This window comes from Salvelinus alpinus, chromosome 10, assembly GCF_045679555.1.
Source record: "Salvelinus alpinus chromosome 10, SLU_Salpinus.1, whole genome shotgun sequence".
Classification (NCBI taxonomy): Eukaryota; Metazoa; Chordata; class Actinopteri; order Salmoniformes; family Salmonidae; genus Salvelinus; species Salvelinus alpinus.
The window spans coordinates 51,730,609-51,749,605 of record NC_092095.1 but is presented as its reverse complement, the minus strand read 5'-3'; the positions used below and the strand labels follow the sequence as shown (position 1 = coordinate 51,749,605).

Here is an 18,997-nt window from a genome sequence, read left to right as displayed (position 1 = left end):
TTCGTGGGGGGTTTTAATAAATAAAATAAAATAATAATACACCCCGGGCAAATAAACTCTGACATTCATTTCGCACAACCTTTAATGACAACCCAAGCAAGAAATGACAGACAGATACTATTTTGCCTTCCCTCCCATGCTAACCAATTAGGCTGGAATTTCAAACAGAAGATAATCAGCTTCACTTTGGGCTCCATTGACTCATGCTAATTTGGATGAAATTGATGTACCTTAAGAGCGCCGAAACAGACGAAGCATCTCTTTTGTACAAGTCGCTGGCTTTCACCGTTAGCTGCACTAAATTGGAACGTGTCTAGTTGCACATGCCTTTTCTTCCATCATTGTCAGGAAATATGATTTGTGCAGCAAATGGCGTTGAACATAACTCATCGTTGGGTACTTAACATGTCCGGCTAGCTTAGCCAACATACGTTTTGTTTCTTCAATTCACAAATGTACTCTATTTCAATGACGCAGAACACGTGGCCACATGTTATGCAGTGATGACTTGGTGCTGAAATGTGATGAGTAGGCGCCCAGAGTTTTTCCTGGTCAAGTAACATGGCTAGGGAGAACTCATGGCGCTGGTGATGAGATGAAGATTCTTCTCACATATTTGGCTCAAATTCACTCAATCAAAATCTGTCCGGGACACAGGCTTTTCCCCCAGGCTAAACGTAAAACACCCTTTAAAACCCCTGAAAACGACTTTAAAACAGTCTGTCAAACCCCAGCTGAGGTTCTGAATGGATGGTGTACTAGCCTAACTTTGCACATTAGCTCCCTCCCTGTATGATTTTCAATGATAAACCAGAACAGACACCTCCACTTCCTGACTGTGTTCAACTTCATACAGTTACAGTACACCCCGACAGAGCAGCAGTGACACCAACAATAACGGACTGGTTTCACAAACGCTTACAACACGACTGGTTATTTCTCTCTCATTGCCCCACAGCAACAGGAGCTGTGCTACAGTGCTACGGCAGTGTTTGATGTGAAACTGGAGCCCATCTGGCTCCTCCTCGGGGGCCCAGCACTTCCTCATAGCGAGAAGCCAATCACAGCGTTTCCTGCTGCCTCCTGTCACCAGATATCTGAACTTCGGTAGGAGTAGCAGTGGACAGGGAGAGAGAGAGAAATAGCCTGAAAACAGTTAAAGCTAGGCTATTTTCTTATATTTCTTCTGTTTCCACTGAGACACGATTCAACCAAGCAGGTGTAGCTTGGATAAATGCCCCGTGCCTCTGGAGTAGACTCCTCATTTGGCGAGGCGGACACCAAAGTCGACCTCATCTGTTGATACCACTCACCCACAGGAAATCAAGCCAGAGACCACTGTTGGAGGGTCTGCCTGGTCACCCAGACAAAATACAGGTTTGGATTACAGAGCAGCGGGATTCATGTTTGATCCCTGAGGGGGAGAATGTTCTCTCTGCTGCCCAGCTATACGTCTCACACAGGCATGTACACACACACACACACACACACCCCCCACCCCTGTGTAATATCTATATCATGCGATCAGAGTGAAGACCTCATGGTTCCACACACCTGCCAGAGACAGATGTTCAGAGTAAATCATATCAAATCTGTGAGTGAAGAAAAGCTAGCGTTGCCGCCGTAGCTACACAGGCTGACTGAAGTGCAAACACCTGCACCCGACAACAGCCACACACACACACACACACACACACACACACACACACACACACACACACACACACACACACACACACACACACACACACACACACACACACACACGTAAACACGCAGACAAAGGGGAGATTCTCTTTTTCATTCACATTAACTCAACTTGTGTGTCTTTTATTCATTCTATTGGTGTGTAACCACGTTCTTTTTCTTGAGCTGAGAGGTTTTTCCAATTGCATAATTGTTATGGGAGAACCAGACATCCCTTCAAAGATAAACAAGTCATAACAAAGCAAAGATCCGGGCAGGCAGACAGGCATTTCAGTTGGAGAGGCAACATGTGAGATACTGTAGCCTAGTCTATTGTATCTGCGCTGTAAGCTACACTACTTTGATTATTACGGCAGAATCTGATTTTCTATAACAACAAACTCAATAGACTTAACTGCTATTTCAGGTGACAATGAACTCAGGGATAGAGCAGAGAGCAGGATTTACACATCAAAATAACATGTTAAGATTTCCTGTCAACCAATGCTGTGCACTTCCTGGTCTGTGAGCTGTAGGGAGCGGAGGGGTTGGTGGTCTGGAGATAAACAGAAACCCCTCACGCCTAGTGCCCCAAAAACAGGAAGAGGCTGTGAGTGAAACAGCAGCCCGACGTTATCTGAGCTCTCTCTCTCTCTCTCTCTCTGCTATCCTGAAATTCCATTCTCCTCCTGCGAACAACAGACGTCACTCTGGGAGCGTCCATCTTGGGTCGCAAATGCGCCGCTGGCTGCCTAACAGACAATAACAGCAGGAGCCGTTGTGTCATATCTGCCTGCCAGAGGGGTGTGTGTGTGTGTGTGTCTGTGTGTGTGTGTGTGTGTGTGTGTGTGTGTGTGTGTGTGTGTGTGTGTGTGTGTGTGTGTGTTGCCTAATGGTTTTTCCCCTGTTCAGTACACAAGGGCTTCTTGAGTCACCAGGGTTGAACATTTTGATGATTCTATTTTCCATATGTCTTCATGAGTGGATACTATTGTTGATGCAGATCAAAGGGTGGGGGGGAAAGAGAGAGAAGGGGGAGAGAGGGAATGAGAGAGAGAGAGATGGATCAGATGTCCTGAATATATTAAGGTTTTGGAGTGGATACACACTGAATATGCGCACAGTTTGTTTATATGTATGTGACAACACGGTGCCATTCCCCCCCTAAAGCTAAATTCAGATATATTAGTAACACTCAGATGATTTCCATAAACAGAATGGCTTGACGACGCCAATATTTTCCAGAACAAACACATGCATCCTACTGTTCTTATGCAGGTAAAAACACGCACACATTCATACACTATTAAGCACAGTGACTCAAACACACTGCACTGTACTCTAAAAGCATCACATTTGTGTGTGTGTGTTTATGTGTGTAGGTGGAGGAGTTGTGTGTTTGCGTACGTGTGTGTGTGTGTGTGTGTGTGTGTATATGTGTGTGTGTGTATATGTGTGTGTGTGTGTGTGTGTGTGTATGTGTGTGTGTGTGTGTATGTGTGTGTAGTAAGACCTGAATGCACTAGTGTTTGAGGGCTATACGTGTGATTGAAACAGAAGACAGCTGAGGTGACTGGCTGACTGATTGTGAGACATCCTCATTGTCACTTGTGACCACAGTAACCACCACGGTTTTGGTACAGCCGTTTACATTACTCACACACACAGCCTACTCACTTCCCCTCGCAGAACACACACACCTACACAGGGGAATTTAGCAAAACAAGTTTGCTATATTCACATCAGTTTGCAACACACTTGCATTCAGTAGTGTCTATGAATCGCCTGATTATGAAGGCGAGAATGAATGAAAGGTGTATACTTATTTTACATTGTATGTAGTTCTGTCCTGGTGCTGTTCTTGTCTATTCATGTTCTGTATTATGTCATGTTTTATGTGGATCCCAGGAAGAGTAGCTGCTGCTTTAGCTCTAGCTAATGGGATCCTAATAAACACTCAATTCAGACACACACACAACACACACACAAAAACACACAGTCTGTAAATCTGCCTCGCACATCGTACATCTGTTACCACAGAACACCAGACACACACACAGCCACAGACAGACAATAGCTAACTACATCTAAAGAGGCACTCTGTGGCTAGTTGAAATCTGCACCCTGATTTCCCAGAAAACAAGATAATTATATTGAGAACCATACTAGGCCAAACACATAGAAATATAAATACAGAACAAAACATAGAAAAACAACATAGAATGCCCTCCCCAACTCACGCCCTGATCAAACTAAAATAAAGACATAAAAAAGGAACTAAGGTCAGAACGTGACAGTACCCTCCCCCCCCCCCCCCCCCAAAGGTGCAAAACCTGAACCTATAGGGCAGGGTCTGGGTGGGCATTTACCGCGGTGGCGGCTCTGGAGTGGGACGTGGACCCCACTCCACCATAGTCTCGGCCCACTTATGTGGCACCTTAGGAGTGGCGACCCTCGCCACCGACCCCGGATTGGAGACCCTAGTAGAGGGCGCCTCTGGACTGACGGGCGCCTCTGGACTGACGGGCGCCTCTGGACTGACGGGCGCCTCCGGACTGACGGGCAGCTCCGGACTGGCGGGCGGCTCTGGCAGCTCCGGACTGGCGGGCGGCTCTGGCAGCTCCGGACTGGCGGGCGGCTCTGGCTTGGAGAGAGAACCTGGAGGGAGGAGACGGAGAGACAGTCTGGTGCGTAGGGCTGCCACAGGACCCACCAGGCTGGGGAGACCTACAGGAGGCCTGGTGCATGGAGGAGGCACCGGATGGACCGGGCTGTGGGGGAGCACTGGAGCTCTGGTGCGCAGCCTTGGCACCACTTCTCCAGGCTGGATGACCACTGTAGCCCGGACCCTCCAGAGTGCAGGCACAGGTTGAACCGGGCTGTGGGTGAGCACTGGAGATCTGGTGCATACCAGTCGCACCTCTCCCTTAGGCTCAATGCACACATTCGCCCGGCACGAGCGGAGCGCAGGCATAGGACGCACTTCACCCTCCCACACAGCACGAAGAGCCGGCGCAGGATACCCTGGGCCGAAACGGCGTACCGGAGACCAGACACGCTGAGCCAGCACAATACGCCCTGGCTGGATGCCCACACTCGCATCACACTTGCGGGGGGCTGGCCTATAGCGCACTGGGCTATGAGCACGTACTGGCGACACCGTGCGCATAACACGGTGCCTGACCAGTAACGCGCTTCTTACGATAAGCACGAGGAGTGGGCTCAGATCTTCAACCTGACTCTGCCACACTCCCCGTGTGCCCCCCCCCCCAAAATTTGCCTCTCGTGCCTGTCGCGCTGCCGTGCTACCTCCTCATATCGCCGCCGCTCGGCTTTCGCTGCCTCCAGTTCTTCCTTGGGGCGGCGATATTCCCCAGCCTGTGCCCAGGGTCCCTTACCGTCTAGTATCTCCTCCCATGTCCATGAGTCCATAATCCTCTGCTCCTGTTTACCACGCTGCTTGGTCCTTGGTTGGTGGGTGATTCTGTAACGGCTTTCGTTGGTGGAAGGAGAGGAGGACCAAAATGCAGCATGGTACGTATCCATAATATAATTTAATCGAGAATGAATACAAAATACAAAAGAACAAGAGAATAAATGAAAACCGAAACAGTACCGTATGGTGCAAACACTAACACAGGAAACAATCACCCACAAAACACAATAGAAAACAGGCTACCTAAATATGGCTCCCAATCAGAGACAACGACGGACACCTGCCTCTGATTGAGAACCATACTAGGCCAAACACATAGAAATATAAATACAGAACAAAACATAGAAAAACAACATAGAATGCCCACCCCAACTCACGCCCTGACCAAACTAAAATAAAGACATAAAAAAGGAACTAAGGTCAGAACGTGACAATACCGTCACTCAAATCAGCATAATATAGCATCACTATAATCAGCATAATATAGCATCACTATAATCAGCATAATATACCATCACACAAATCAGCATAATATACCATCACTAAAATCAGCATAATATACCATCACTCAAATCAGCATAATATACCATCACTAAAGTCAGCATAACATACCATCACTAAAATCAGCATAATATACCATCACTCAAATCAGCATAATATACCATCACTAAAATCAGCATTATATACCATCACACAAATCAGCATAATATACCATCACTAAAATCAGCATTATATACCATCACTCAAATCAGCATAATATACCATCACTAAAGTCAGCATAATATACCATCACTAAAATCAGCATAATATACCATCACTAAAATCAGCATAATATACCATCACTCAAATCAGCATAATATACCGTCACTCAAATCACCATAATATACCATCACTAAAATCAGCATTATATACCATCACTAAAATCAGCATAATATACCATCACTAAAATCAGCATAATATACCATCACTAAAATCAGCCTAATCATTGTCACCGTCATGATAGTCATAATAAATGTCATCTTCATAACTTCAAGGTTATTTAGTTACACATTCCTTTCTTTAGGCTATACTGTAGTTGAGAAGTGGGTACAGTGTCTCTCAGGCAGTACAATAAAGGCCTTGTTTAGTGTCTGTCTCCTAACAGCAGCAGCAGTGGTGGTTACTGGTGAAGCTGGTTGTTTAGTGGAGCTGGTGGTTACTGGTGACGGTGGTTTTTATTGGAGGTGTGAAAGAGAGGCCACTCCACACAGGGACAGGGAGGGGCTCCACATCCGTCTCCCCCTGTCTCAGGCCCTGCTGCACACACACATAGCTCCTGTTACCTCTGCCACAGAAAGTCCTCTGAAGTGTGTGTGTGTGTGTGTGTGTGTGTGTGTGTGTGTGTGTGTGTGTGTGTGTGTGTGTGTGTGTGTGTGTGTGTGTGTGTGTGTGTGTGCAGCAGGGCCTGTGACAGGGGGAGACGGATGTCAGCCATCACAGGACAATCTCACCTCCAACACAGCGAGATACATTAACCCTCTCTAAACGTGGCCGATGAAGGGATGATGAGGCAGCTGTGGTTAACACTCTTAGGACAGCCTCTCCTCTACACCTTGGGACAAATATGCAGTGCCCCCCCCCCCCCCACACACACACACACACACAGCATAATACAAGTATAATAAAGAGTACTAACGGCACCTATTGATTACTCAGTAAGTGTGATATTCCAGAAGAAAACAGCCAACAGCATATTATTTGCTTAAGGCACTGTAAATAAAAGTGTTCCCTCCGCACTGTACCGCACTTACTGCTGTGTGGTGTGTGTGTGTGTGTGCATGTGAATTTTTTCAGCCTTGGTACAGGTACTTATCACCGTCACATCAAGGGCAGAGGGTGGCGATTCTTAAAATCCTCCTTTACACTGTCAATCTAGACCACTCCAGTCCTCGCTGGTTCCTCCTCTGTGTCCTTCAGATGAACACAGTGGGAGCTGCATTTCACTCACTGTGTCTTCATTGCGCCGTTGAGCTACTGAACCGTGCTATCTATAGGCTAAACGCTATACACCCTGGGCATAATCTATTACCACAGCCTAATCTATACATTCAACAATAATAATGACATTTTCCTTCTGAGATTGAATTGACTGCTTCAACAGCAAATGTGCTTCCGTCTAGTTGGGTTCTTCTTTCTAATATTGAAATCGTTTCTATTTTTCAACATCACGGAGAGGTATTGGGTGTAGGTCAGTCATTCATACTTGATCATATCATCATATCACTATAGCCTGAGTGTAACGCGTCTGCTGCCTGGACAGTGTGGCTCAGACTAGTGGGACGGAGAAGGAATAGTCTGTTTGGGACTGAAAAACTCCAGATCAGGACATCGTCCAACTGGATTGTTTTCTTACAAAACATATGGAAAAATATAGAGCCTTTGATCCCCTTGCCGCCCACCATAGCTATTAATATTTCTCACAGAGCCCTTCCCCCATGTCCCACTAAGGCTAGGAATTCCTGTTGAAACATAGTCATATCTGAGGATTAGAAAAAGTGATGCAAAAAAAATGAAAAATCTATCCATCTCTCTCTTTTCTTGTTTCACACACAAGTACACCCACGTGCCTAAATTAACTTGAGTATCCAACCCGCATTGTCCGCGTAAAACCAACAAATCAGCAACAGGGAATGACAACGCTATAAATCGTTTTAATTAGGACCTAGTAGGCTGCATCAAACACCCTTTTCCATCCTACATTTAAAAATAAGAAGAAGAATTCTTCCCAAGCTTCTTGCAATCCAAAAAATGTTTCCCTGGAAGCCGCCGTGGTGGGAGCCCGTGTGAATGCAATATTCATTTTGCTGCAGGAGAACAATCTATGCATAACAATGAGCGGGCCTAATGAAAGCAGCCATCAAACCTGCAACACATACATATTAAACTACCGGGACCTCTGCGTGTCTTTCGCTTAGTGCATCATTTGTTCACCCCGTTTTTTTCCTCTCTCTTTGCCTCCTGACCTTTCCCCGTATCCCACCTCGTTTCTCCTCACTCTCCACTTCTCCTTCGATGCTGAAAATAATGTTTGCTGAAAATACGGAGGTGTTTATGGCATTCTGGACGTGTCCGTTAGCGTCAGAGGGTCAGCGGGTAAAACAACGGTGGGTGGAACGTTTAAAAAAACTTTTTTTTATGGTTTCACATCCGTCGTAAAGGGACTGCGGGGTAGTGTCAATACTCGTTTCCGACTCAAAGATGCTGCTAGGAACAGCTTTTTACCAGGAATTGTGTGATAAACAAATGCTGAAAATATAATTGTGATGACAAGTATAACAGTATAACCCAGTCTCCTAACCCCTCGCTAACAATCACCTGACATTTGCTCATAAACATACATCAAACCCACCAGTATCAGACTGTAGGCTTCACTCATAGCTAATGTCATGTAATCATGTAATCATGGCTGCTGTATAGAGGGCTACAACAGGCTAACTGCTCCTCCCTCCTCTCTCCTCCTGCCCAGCCTCCAGCCGTGCTTTTTCCCAGCACTGGTGTCTCTTTCCCTCCCTGCCTGCCTGCCTCCCTCCCTGTCTGGGAAATCTATCCTTCCACCTGACAGTGGCCATTTTAAGGCCTCTCTTGCCTCCTGGTAAACAATGGGAGAGGGATAATTGATCAAACAGCGAGGGAACCCTAGAGGAGGAAGGTCACCGCCCGTCAGCCGAGAGAGAAACACTGAGGGATATGATGAGGTGTGTGTGTGTGTGTGTGCGAGTGTGCCTGCCTGCGTGCGTGTGTGTGTAAAGGCAGGGAGGAGGGAGGGGGTCAGGAGGGGGATGGTTCTCTGACGTTCCGGAGCTGCCATTTTTCTTCCCTGACAAAGACTCCATCTGCCACCGAGCCATTTGCTGCCTGCCGAGTCGAGAGAGCATTCCACACGCCGCGTTCACCTTGGTGTCACCTCTAAGTCGAGCTCTGCTGACGGTGTACACACGCGCACACACACACACACGTTCTAAGAATATTGCACATACGCGCACAAACACTCTCTCTTTCTCACACACACACCCTCTAAGAATATTATACACGCACACACACACACACACACACACACACACACACACACACACACACACACACACACACACACACCCCCACACACACACACACACACACACACACACACACACACACACACAGAGTTCCTCTCCCAAGCAGCAGCAGCAGCAGCAGCAGCAGCAGCCCCCCTCCCCCTCGGCACTACTGATATCACTGGGCAACCATCTCCGCTGTGCATTGTGGGAGTGTCTCAGGGGTTGGCGACGCGTCAGGGACTGAGGGATTCACACACTTCTGAGAGAGACCGAGTGGCAGGGAGGGAGAGAGAGAGAGAGAGAGATGGCATTTTAAAGAGGAAGCTGAATTTCACCTGCAATTACCGTAGCTCGGGGGCACGCGGCTTGGTTAAGAGACATTTCATCCCCTTGCGCTGCTGAGAGTGAGAGCCTGTCGTGTGTGTGTGTGTGTGTGTGCGTGCGTGCCTCGCCCTGAGAGAAAATAGAATAGAAAAATATTCCCCTTTTCTCTCTCTCCGTCTCTTTCCTTCTCTGTCTCTCAGGGATGAAAGAGAGAAAGGCAGCTGGGGCTCTAACTACCAAATGAAACGCGCGGCCCATTCAGTGGGTTCCTGCCTGGCCATCTGCACACCAGACCAGACATCTGAGCACACACACACACGCCCTGCCTAACCTTTCACTCACTAGGCAAAACAGCCTGATTCAGTCTCATCATCGATTCCATTCCTTTCTTTACTTTCTTATTTATGTGCAATGCCCCAGAGCAGCCGGGGGGAGCCTCCTCTCCCTCTCCCAGCTCTGAGATGGAGCCGTAATGACTTCCCTGAGGCTCAGGCTCCTCACAGTTTCACCAGTGCTCTGTGTGACTCTCTCGCTCTCAGTGAGGAGTGTGACTACACAAATACAGTAATGATCTCTCCCTGGGAGCCATTGGCGCGGGGTTCCTGGCGCCGCAAGTGGGCTTTTCTGGCCTCTGCAGGGACTCCATACAACTCCAATTCCCTCAGCATGGACCCCAAACAGGATCAACACCCCCCTCCACAACGTAATTACACCTGCATAAGGTCTCAAAGAAAGAAAGAAAGAAAGAAAGAAAGAAAGAAAGAAAGAAAGAAAGAAAGAAAGAAAGAAAGAAAGAAAGAAAGAAAGGGTAGCAGGTAAAATCTGGGTAGGCCATTCCTTCAGCCATGTGTAACCAGCAGAGAGAGAGACTAATAAACCAGAGTGGTTTTGGACAGCAGCACCTCTCCTATAATGCGCTGCCAGATGGCTGCAAGGGGTTAACGGTATACAGTGGGATCCATTTAGTGGTGTTTCTGAGGGACATCTCTTTACCCCTCTAGCCCCTAGCTGACCCCCTCTGGGTCAATCCTCCAGGGAGGGGCCTGCCTGACATCCTCAGACACACACACACACACACACACACACACACACACACACACACACACACACACACACACACACACACACACACACACACACACACACACACAGCCTGGTAAACCAAACCTCGCCATCTCCATACAAATGCACACATACACACACCCCTAGTGACCTGAGTGACACAGTAAAAATCCCAAAACCCTAAAGCCTTCAGATTCTAGCCCTGTTTGTCTAGGCCCTCCATTCAAAATAGTCCATCTCAATCCGGATGGGCTGAGTGGCTCTACTGGCAGCCAGTCACTCAGCAGATTGGAGCTCCCTCCCGGTCGCTGTCCCGGTGTGAAAGCCCTGATTCATGGCGTTGGGGACCAGGGCCTTTAAAAGAACAGCATGGTCCTGTGTAGTTGCCCTTCACTGGGGCGTGACTGATGGGGGCTGTTTGGGAAAGGGAATTAGTACCAGGGCTTAAGTCTTATTTAGTGAGACACAACGTTGGAGAGATATAAAGAGGACGTGGCAGTAGTGTAGTAAAGTACCTATTACTGCTACTAGTGTGTGTTGGACGGGGGGGTGTATGGTGTGTGTGTGTATTGGATGGGGGGGTGTATGGTGTGTGTGTGTATTGGATGGGGGGGTGTATGGTGTGTGTGTGTATTGGATGGGGGGGTGTATGGTGTGAGTGTGTGTTGGACGGGGGGGGGGGGGGGGTGTATGGTGTGTGTATGTGTGTGTGTATTGGATGGGGGGGTGTATGGTGTGAGTAGGTGTTGGATGGGGGGTGTATGGTGTGAGTGTTTGTTGGACGGGGGGGGGGGGGTGTATGGTGTGTGTATGTGTGTGTGTATTGGATGGGGGGGTGTATGGTGTGAGTAGGTGTTGGATGGGGGGTGTATGGTGTGAGTGTGTGTTGGACGGGGGGGTGTATGTTGTGAGTGTGTGTTGGACGGGGGGGGGTGTATGGTGTGAGTGTGTGTTGGACAAGGGGTGTATGGTGTGAGTTGGACGGGGGGGTGTATGGTGTGAGTGTATGTTGGACGGGGGGGTGTATGGTGTGAGTGTGTGTTGGACAAGGGGTGTATGGTGTGAGTTGGATGGGGGGGGTGTATGGTGTGAGTGTATGTTGGACGGGGGGGTGTATGGTGTGAGTGTGTGTTGGACGGGGGGGTGTATGGTGTGAGTTGGATGGGGGGGGTGTATGGTATTGAGTGCGTGTTGGACGGGCGGGGTGTATGGTGTGAGTATGTGTTGGACGGGGGGGTGTATGGTGTGAGTGAAATTACTGTATTTAACTTAGTACACTTCTAAAAGCTCCAGTAACAGATATGAAAACTCATAAGAAAAACTCAGAGATGGCGGTTCTAGCAGACAGTAGCACTTCAGTGGATCTGTGAACACCCTGGCTGTGTCAGAATGCTTTAGGCTGCTTGTCGACACTGTCTTAGATCCACTCTCCATCAGGCTGAAGTAAATGCACTCCGTTTCCCCTTTGCTGTGGCAAAAGGCTTGTAACAAAATATATAGGCCTCACAGTGCGAGTGCTCCTCCTACAACACGGTTTCAATTCAACTCACTAATGCTCTCATTGTTAGCAGCCGTGCTATCCCTAACCCTCTATCAACACGACACACACACACGCACACACACAGACGCACACAGACACAGAAACATTCACGCACATGTGCATGCCAACTCTGCCCTTATGGTTTAAAATGAGGAAGTAAAGTAGTAGCACAGCCTTGGTATTTCCCTGGTTTAACTGTCTTTTGCTAGGTGACCACAGGCATGGATAACACAGTACAGCAGGGTTCCCTAACTGGCAGCCGCGGCCCGAATTTGGCCTGCGGTTGGTTTTACTTTGCTCCCCAAGCTTTCTGAGAAAAAAATGTGGTTTTATTTTAATTTCATTTTTCATTGTTGGAAATAAAATACTGTAGAAACACCATAAAATCAGTGATTTTCATTTAAGAAATCTGTTCCCAAGTATTCCCGTGCAGAATAGAGAGACGCGTGATCGTATGCAAACTTAAGCAAGGTTTGAAATGGTTATGTTTTAGTCAAATATTATATCCGTTTGGGATTCAATTGGCAGTCTACAAATGATTTGTAATTATGTTCCGACCCCCCCGCTCAAGAACAAAAACCAGATTGTGGCTGAATCTAGTTGATGATCCCTGCAGTACAGTGAAGTAACACCTGGTCGTATACAATCCTTTAGCAGGACTAGATACTAGGAATGGAAATACTGCCTAGCTGTCCTGCTGTACACAGTGGGAGTGGAGTGGAAATGCTGGCCCAACAGGAGATGAGACACACACACACATTACAAACACACTGACACACTGACACTGACACACACACACACACACACACACACACACACACACACACACACACACACACACACACACACACACACACACACACACACACACAGAGTGCTGTGGGGCTGACGCAAGACAATCTCAGCCTCACGTGTCTCTCCCCTACGGCCGCCCGCTGCTCCTGACCTTCGAGATGTTTTCCCTCTCTCCTTCCCCCTCTCCCACCTCCCCCTCTCCCTCCTCCCGCTCTCCTTCCCCCTTTCCCTCTCCCTCCTCCCTCTCTCCTTCCCCCTCTCCCTCCTCCCTCTCTCCTTTTCCCTCTCCCTCTCCCTCCTCCCTCTCTCCTTCCCCACTCTCCCTCTCACTCCTCCCTCTCTCCCTCCTCCCTCTCCCTCCTCCCCCTCTCTCCTTCCCTCTCCCTCTCTCTACTTCCCCCTCTCCCTCTCTCCTTCTCCCTCTCTCCTTCCCCCTCTCCCTCTCTCCTTCCCCCTCTCTCCTTCCCCCTCTCCCTCCTCCCCCTCTCACTCCTCCCTCTCTCGTTCCCACTCTCCCTCTCTCCTTCCCCATCTCCCTCTCTCCTTCCCCCTCTCCCTCCTCCCTCTCTCCTTCCCCCTCTCCCTCCTCCCTCTCTCCTTCCCCCTCTCCCTCTCACTCCTCCCTCTCCCGACACCTCTCTGTGATTCGTATTTGTCATTAAAAGGCATTGCATTCAAGCTGGATAAAGCAGATGGGGCTGTGTAGGCATTACTGCTCCTCGACGCAGCACCTTGGCTTAAGTACAGATAGCCTGCATGCATTACCTCTCTCTCTCTCTCTCACTCACTCACTCACTCTCAAAACACACACACCACACAGTCTAAAGAGTGAAACGGCAGCTCTAACAATAGGGTGTCTTCCTGGGACAGCTGAATTCCACGGTCTAAAGTGCTGCTTCACATGTTGATGATGTAATCAGTAAACATACAGGCTGAAGGCAAGGCGACCGCCACAGCTCTTACTAATAGCTCTTATTAGTTATTGTACAAGTATAACCAAACCCAACTAACTTTAAAAGACAAAATACAACCACACAAATGAACTAAAATCATCTGACGTTTTACATAGCATAAAGCATTGCGAACAAAAGACATAAAGCAGTCTTCTCTCTCTCCCACCTGTCTCTCGCTCTCTCTTTCGCCCTCCTCTCTCTCCCTTTCCTCCTCTCTCTCCCTCTCCTTCCTTCCTTTCAGCCCAGTACTAGTGAGCTCTAGTACTTAGTGCTACCATCTTCTACCATAGACCCAGCAATCTGTCAGGCCACTGGCTATACTGAGAACACACTGTACATCTAAGGGAAGGAAAGGAGGGAAGTGTGTTCAGGAACATCAGCTAGTTATTAAGGCTGACTTCTCACCTTTCTCTCTCTCTCACACGCACACACACGCACACACACACACACACACACACACACACACACACACACACACACACACACACACACACACACACACACACACACACACACACACACACACACAGACACACACACACACACACAAACACACTTCTCAGCACCTCTCTCTCCGGATCATGGGTGGCAAAACAAAAAGAGAATGCCAAACACATAACAAAGAAAAACAATCTATTCTTAAAATGTGTCCTTTTCACACCCTCGCATACATGTGTACACATACACAGGCCTCAGTGGAGGCTCCTCAGAGGAGGAAGGGGAGGACCATCCTCCTCAGTGAATTTCATACAAATAAAAAGTGAAACCTTAAACAAGTTATCCTTTTTTAGATAAAACTATAGTAAATATATTCACGTCACCAAATAATTGATGAAAACACACTGTTTGCAATGAAGGTCTATAGTAGCCTCAACAGCACTCTGTAGGGTAGCACCATGGTGTAGCTGGAGGACAGCTAGCTTCCGTCCTCCTCTGGGTACATTGACTTCAATACTAAACCTAGGAGGCACATGGTTCTCACCCCCTTCCATAGACTTACACAGTAATTATGACAACTACCTATCAGCACACTTGCAGCATGAACTGACATGCTGTCTACCCAATCAAGGGATCAGAGAATGAATCTAGTAATGAAAGCATAAGCTACAGCTAGCTAGCACTGCAGTGCATAACATGTAGTGAGTAGTTGACTCAAAGAGATATAAAGACGATTGTTGAACAGTTTTGAATAAATTAATTTCTTCCAAAATGAAGGAGAAGCAAGAGAGAGAGAGAGAGCTAGCTATATTTCATAGTATATATTTTTTCACATTCACTTACTTAGCTAGCATCGAATGCAGCTAGCTAGTTTAGCCTAGTCAAACACCTGGTTCAAACAGAGGGATGCTATGTTAGCTAGCTGGCTATGGCTATCCAACACTGGAACTCTTTCAAGTCAAAGTAAGCTTTTGGTTTTATTAATTTATTGCCACCACGGCCCACCAATGTAACTGCTAAACTGCTTGCTGCTGACTGCTTGCTGCTGATTGTACTGCGTGATTGTAGCAGGGTTTACTAACGCTACAACTCTCATTTGCAACTGTTGGACTAATGATTACACTCTAGATCAGCTATAGATAGATCAGCAGTGTGCAAGGCGGTATTAAATGTGTCACTGCCTGTCACCTTGATTACTCAAAATTCCCCCGACCTGTGCACCTACGCTGTAAACGTTCACTCATAGGCTAGGTTGTAGCAACCTCATGACGGGTACGGGGGAAAATGTAGCATCATGTAGTAGCCTCAACTTATTGGTGTTACGTTGAGCTGGGTGAATGGAATATGCTTGACAGTCATCCAATACGCTGTAATAGAAATAAGGCCATGCTCATTAAAATAAATGTAGCATCCTCCATCATCTTAAATGGCACCGACCGCCACACAGGCTTGTACACACACAAACACACACATCGTGTACTTTGCCATCCCTTTGTAAACTCTCTAAACAATACTATACAACTCTCTCTCTCTCTCTCTCTCTCTCTCTCTCTCTCTCTCTCTCTGTCTCTCTCTCTGTCAGTCTCTCTGTCTGTCTCTCTCTCAACATTTGTAATTCCCTCTGGGTATTTAAGCACCACTCTCCCTTTTCCTACCCTCCTCTTACAAGGAACTAATGGTGGATAACTGCTCTGTACTGTGGCTGTTTGGATGGTGTCCATGTTTGCCAAGGTTCTGCCTGTTTTCTATGGACTAATGGAAGAATAAACAGACAGAAATACTGTACGATCACTAGAGACTGATAGGTGGACATTTCACTGCAGTGTTCAGTGAGCAAATCATCACAGCCACCAGAGGGGTTTGCCTTTCACCCGTTCTCCAGCCCTACATTTCCAGGAAATCAATTTCAAATGGAGCCGTCAATATCATGACTGATAGCATACAGCTATCAATAATAAGTTACATGACGTGTAATAGGTAAAGGCCCAGCACCGGTTCAGAATGTGTAACTTACAATTTGCAGTGCAGGTGATTCTCAAATCAAGTGTATTGTACGTCAAGCAAACATCCATTTGAAAAGCACATTTAGGAGGAGAACCGTTCCCCTTAGATTTTTTTAATCTGCTGAATAGGCCTACCTCAAAATACATAAACACACCTAACTCTCAACGGTACGCTCACCCCAGCTGAGCTGAGCTGCATAAGAGGTAAAGCTGATTTCTAAAGTGTGAGATTAGATCTGGTGACACACTCATCAGCACAAAGCCATAAAGTGAGAAAGGGAGAAAAGTGCAAGTCATTGTCTGCGGGCTAAAACCGTCACCTTTGTCTGCTTGGTGAAACCTTGAGGGAGTAGAGCTAGTGGTAATAGAGAGAGAGAGAGAGAGAGAGAGAGAGAGAGAGAGAGAGAGAGAGAGAGAGAGAGAGAGAGAGAGAGAGAGAGAGAGAGAGAGAGAGAGAGAGAGAGAGAGAGAGAGAGAGAGAGAGAGAGAGAGAGAGAGAGAGAGAGAGAGAGAGAACCAGGTCATGTGTCTTCTCAGTCATGTTGACACTGGTCTACTACTGTTGCTTTAATGTATTGTTGTTCTGATTAATATTGTTGTTGTAGCTGTTATTAATGGTAATCCCATGTCCACTACTACTATTATTATTGCTGTTAATCCCATCATTTATTTATATATAAATATATATATATTTTGTGTATATATATACATATATATTTTATTTAAATGTTTCGATATGTATACTTTGACAATGTAAGTAATAATAACTTGCCATGTCAATAAAGTCAATTGAATTGAATTGAATTGAATTGAGAGACAGAGAGAGAGACAGAGAGAGACAGAGAGAGAGAGCGCGAGAGAGAGCACGCGAGATAGAGATAAGCAGAGCCAGACAGATGAGCCACAGAAGAGAGGGTGAGAAACGGCTAACCACCCAACCAATTTAATCCACTATATTGTTGAGGAACATGATTCAGTTTAACTCCAACTGATAGGCCTAACACTTTCAATTCAATGTTAGGCTACATCAACAGATACTGTAATAACTGTTTAGATTATAATGTTACTGCAACAGATCACAAACACTGATGATGGTTAATTCGCATGTTTCCCTTCCCCACAAAAAAATGTTCTGATCAAAATGGAGAGAAATGTAATTAATTGCACGATTCACTGAATGAAACTCTGAATTTGTAATGTAATCAGAACAACTGCTTTTTCAAGGAGCCCTTGTTCAATTTAATTGGGGGAGAAAATCCTCTCGTGTCAAAAGAATGAAATCTAATTAAGCCTGGAATCGAAGGAGCCTGCGAACTCTCCTCTACGCCAAACAAATATTGTTGATGACAAATTGAGCAAAAATGATTTCAAAAGCTTCTCTCATAACAACTATAAGTATTAGGGAATGTCACACAGGGCCCAACAACAGAAAAAGCAATGTTGTTGACAGTCGTTCAGAGATGATAGAAAGATGATAAGAGTCCGTACTCACTGATAGGAAATGTCTTCAGCTCTGTGACATCACTGCTCTAACACCTGAGAGAGAAAAAGAGGACAACAGTCAGGTTAATCCATTTATACGTTGATATCTCTTCTGTATGACACCGTTCATTTCATCTGTTCTCTGTGAAAAATACATTCTAAACGCTAATGGCGACCAGTTTGGACCCTGAGGGGGAATACCTCATTCATTTCCAACATACATCGATATCAAAGCTCTGTGCGCTGTTGTGGTCAACTGACAGATCAAACAAAACAAAAGGACATGATGTTTTGAAGACGCAGCTAGGAGCTGGCACTGAGCATAAGCAGATCTAACACACACACACACACACACACACACACACACACACACACACACACACACACACACACACACACACACACACACACACTCTCTCTCTCTCTCTGTCGCAGGCACAGCAGGCCTGCGAACACAAACACACCACACAGTCATACATTTTTCCTGCTAAACCTGTTAGAATGAAAGCCAGACATTATGGCTTTTGGTGTGAGGGAGGAGGATATTTCCCCAAAACACAAGACAGTTCTTGCTAAGAGAGAGGACCAGCCCTTCCCAGTGTTCTCACGCCCCTCAGCGCTACACTGTCTCCGATCTATCTGTCTTCCTGGAGCACAGAGGAGGGGAGAGGCAGAGAGGGAGCTTTCTCAGCCTGTGTGTATGAAAGGACATGGTGACAGTCCGGACTGTGTGTCACAGCCGTGGCACTGTCTCTCTCACTGCAGCACCGCTAGTGGTGTCATTGGTCACTCTGGTGCACATACTCACCCTGACACTGGGTAAAACTCTACAGCACACAGACAGACACAGGGGCACAGAAACACACTCACACACGCGCCATTACGGCTGAAATCTCCACAGGAAATAAACGGTATTAACTAGAGTGACGGTGTCCGTCTATAATAACGACGTGATCTAGCGATAACGACTCCTCCTCGTCATCCACAGGCCTGATCTGGTCGGGCTGATCTCACACACACACACACACACACACACACACACACACACACACACACACACACACACACACACACACACACACACACACACACACACACACACACACACACACACACACACACACATCTCTGTGGTGATAACACACCGTGCCGAGCCGACTGAGGGAATTCATCTGTAGAGTCTTCATAAAGGCCTATTAGAG

At 46.9% G+C, this 18,997-nt stretch overlaps 1 protein-coding gene across 18 annotated transcripts in view; it reads right to left on the bottom strand.

The window, feature by feature from the left end:
* LOC139532182 (bromodomain adjacent to zinc finger domain protein 2B-like) overlaps positions 1-18,997 on the bottom strand; it is a 72,997-nt gene that overhangs the window by 41,953 nt on the left and 12,047 nt on the right. For all 18 annotated transcript variants that reach the window (XM_071329438.1, XM_071329448.1, XM_071329442.1 and 15 more), the window contains exon 2: positions 17,806-17,849. The gene's annotated coding sequence lies outside the window, so the exon portion shown is untranslated. The remainder of the gene's footprint in view (positions 1-17,805; positions 17,850-18,997) is intronic.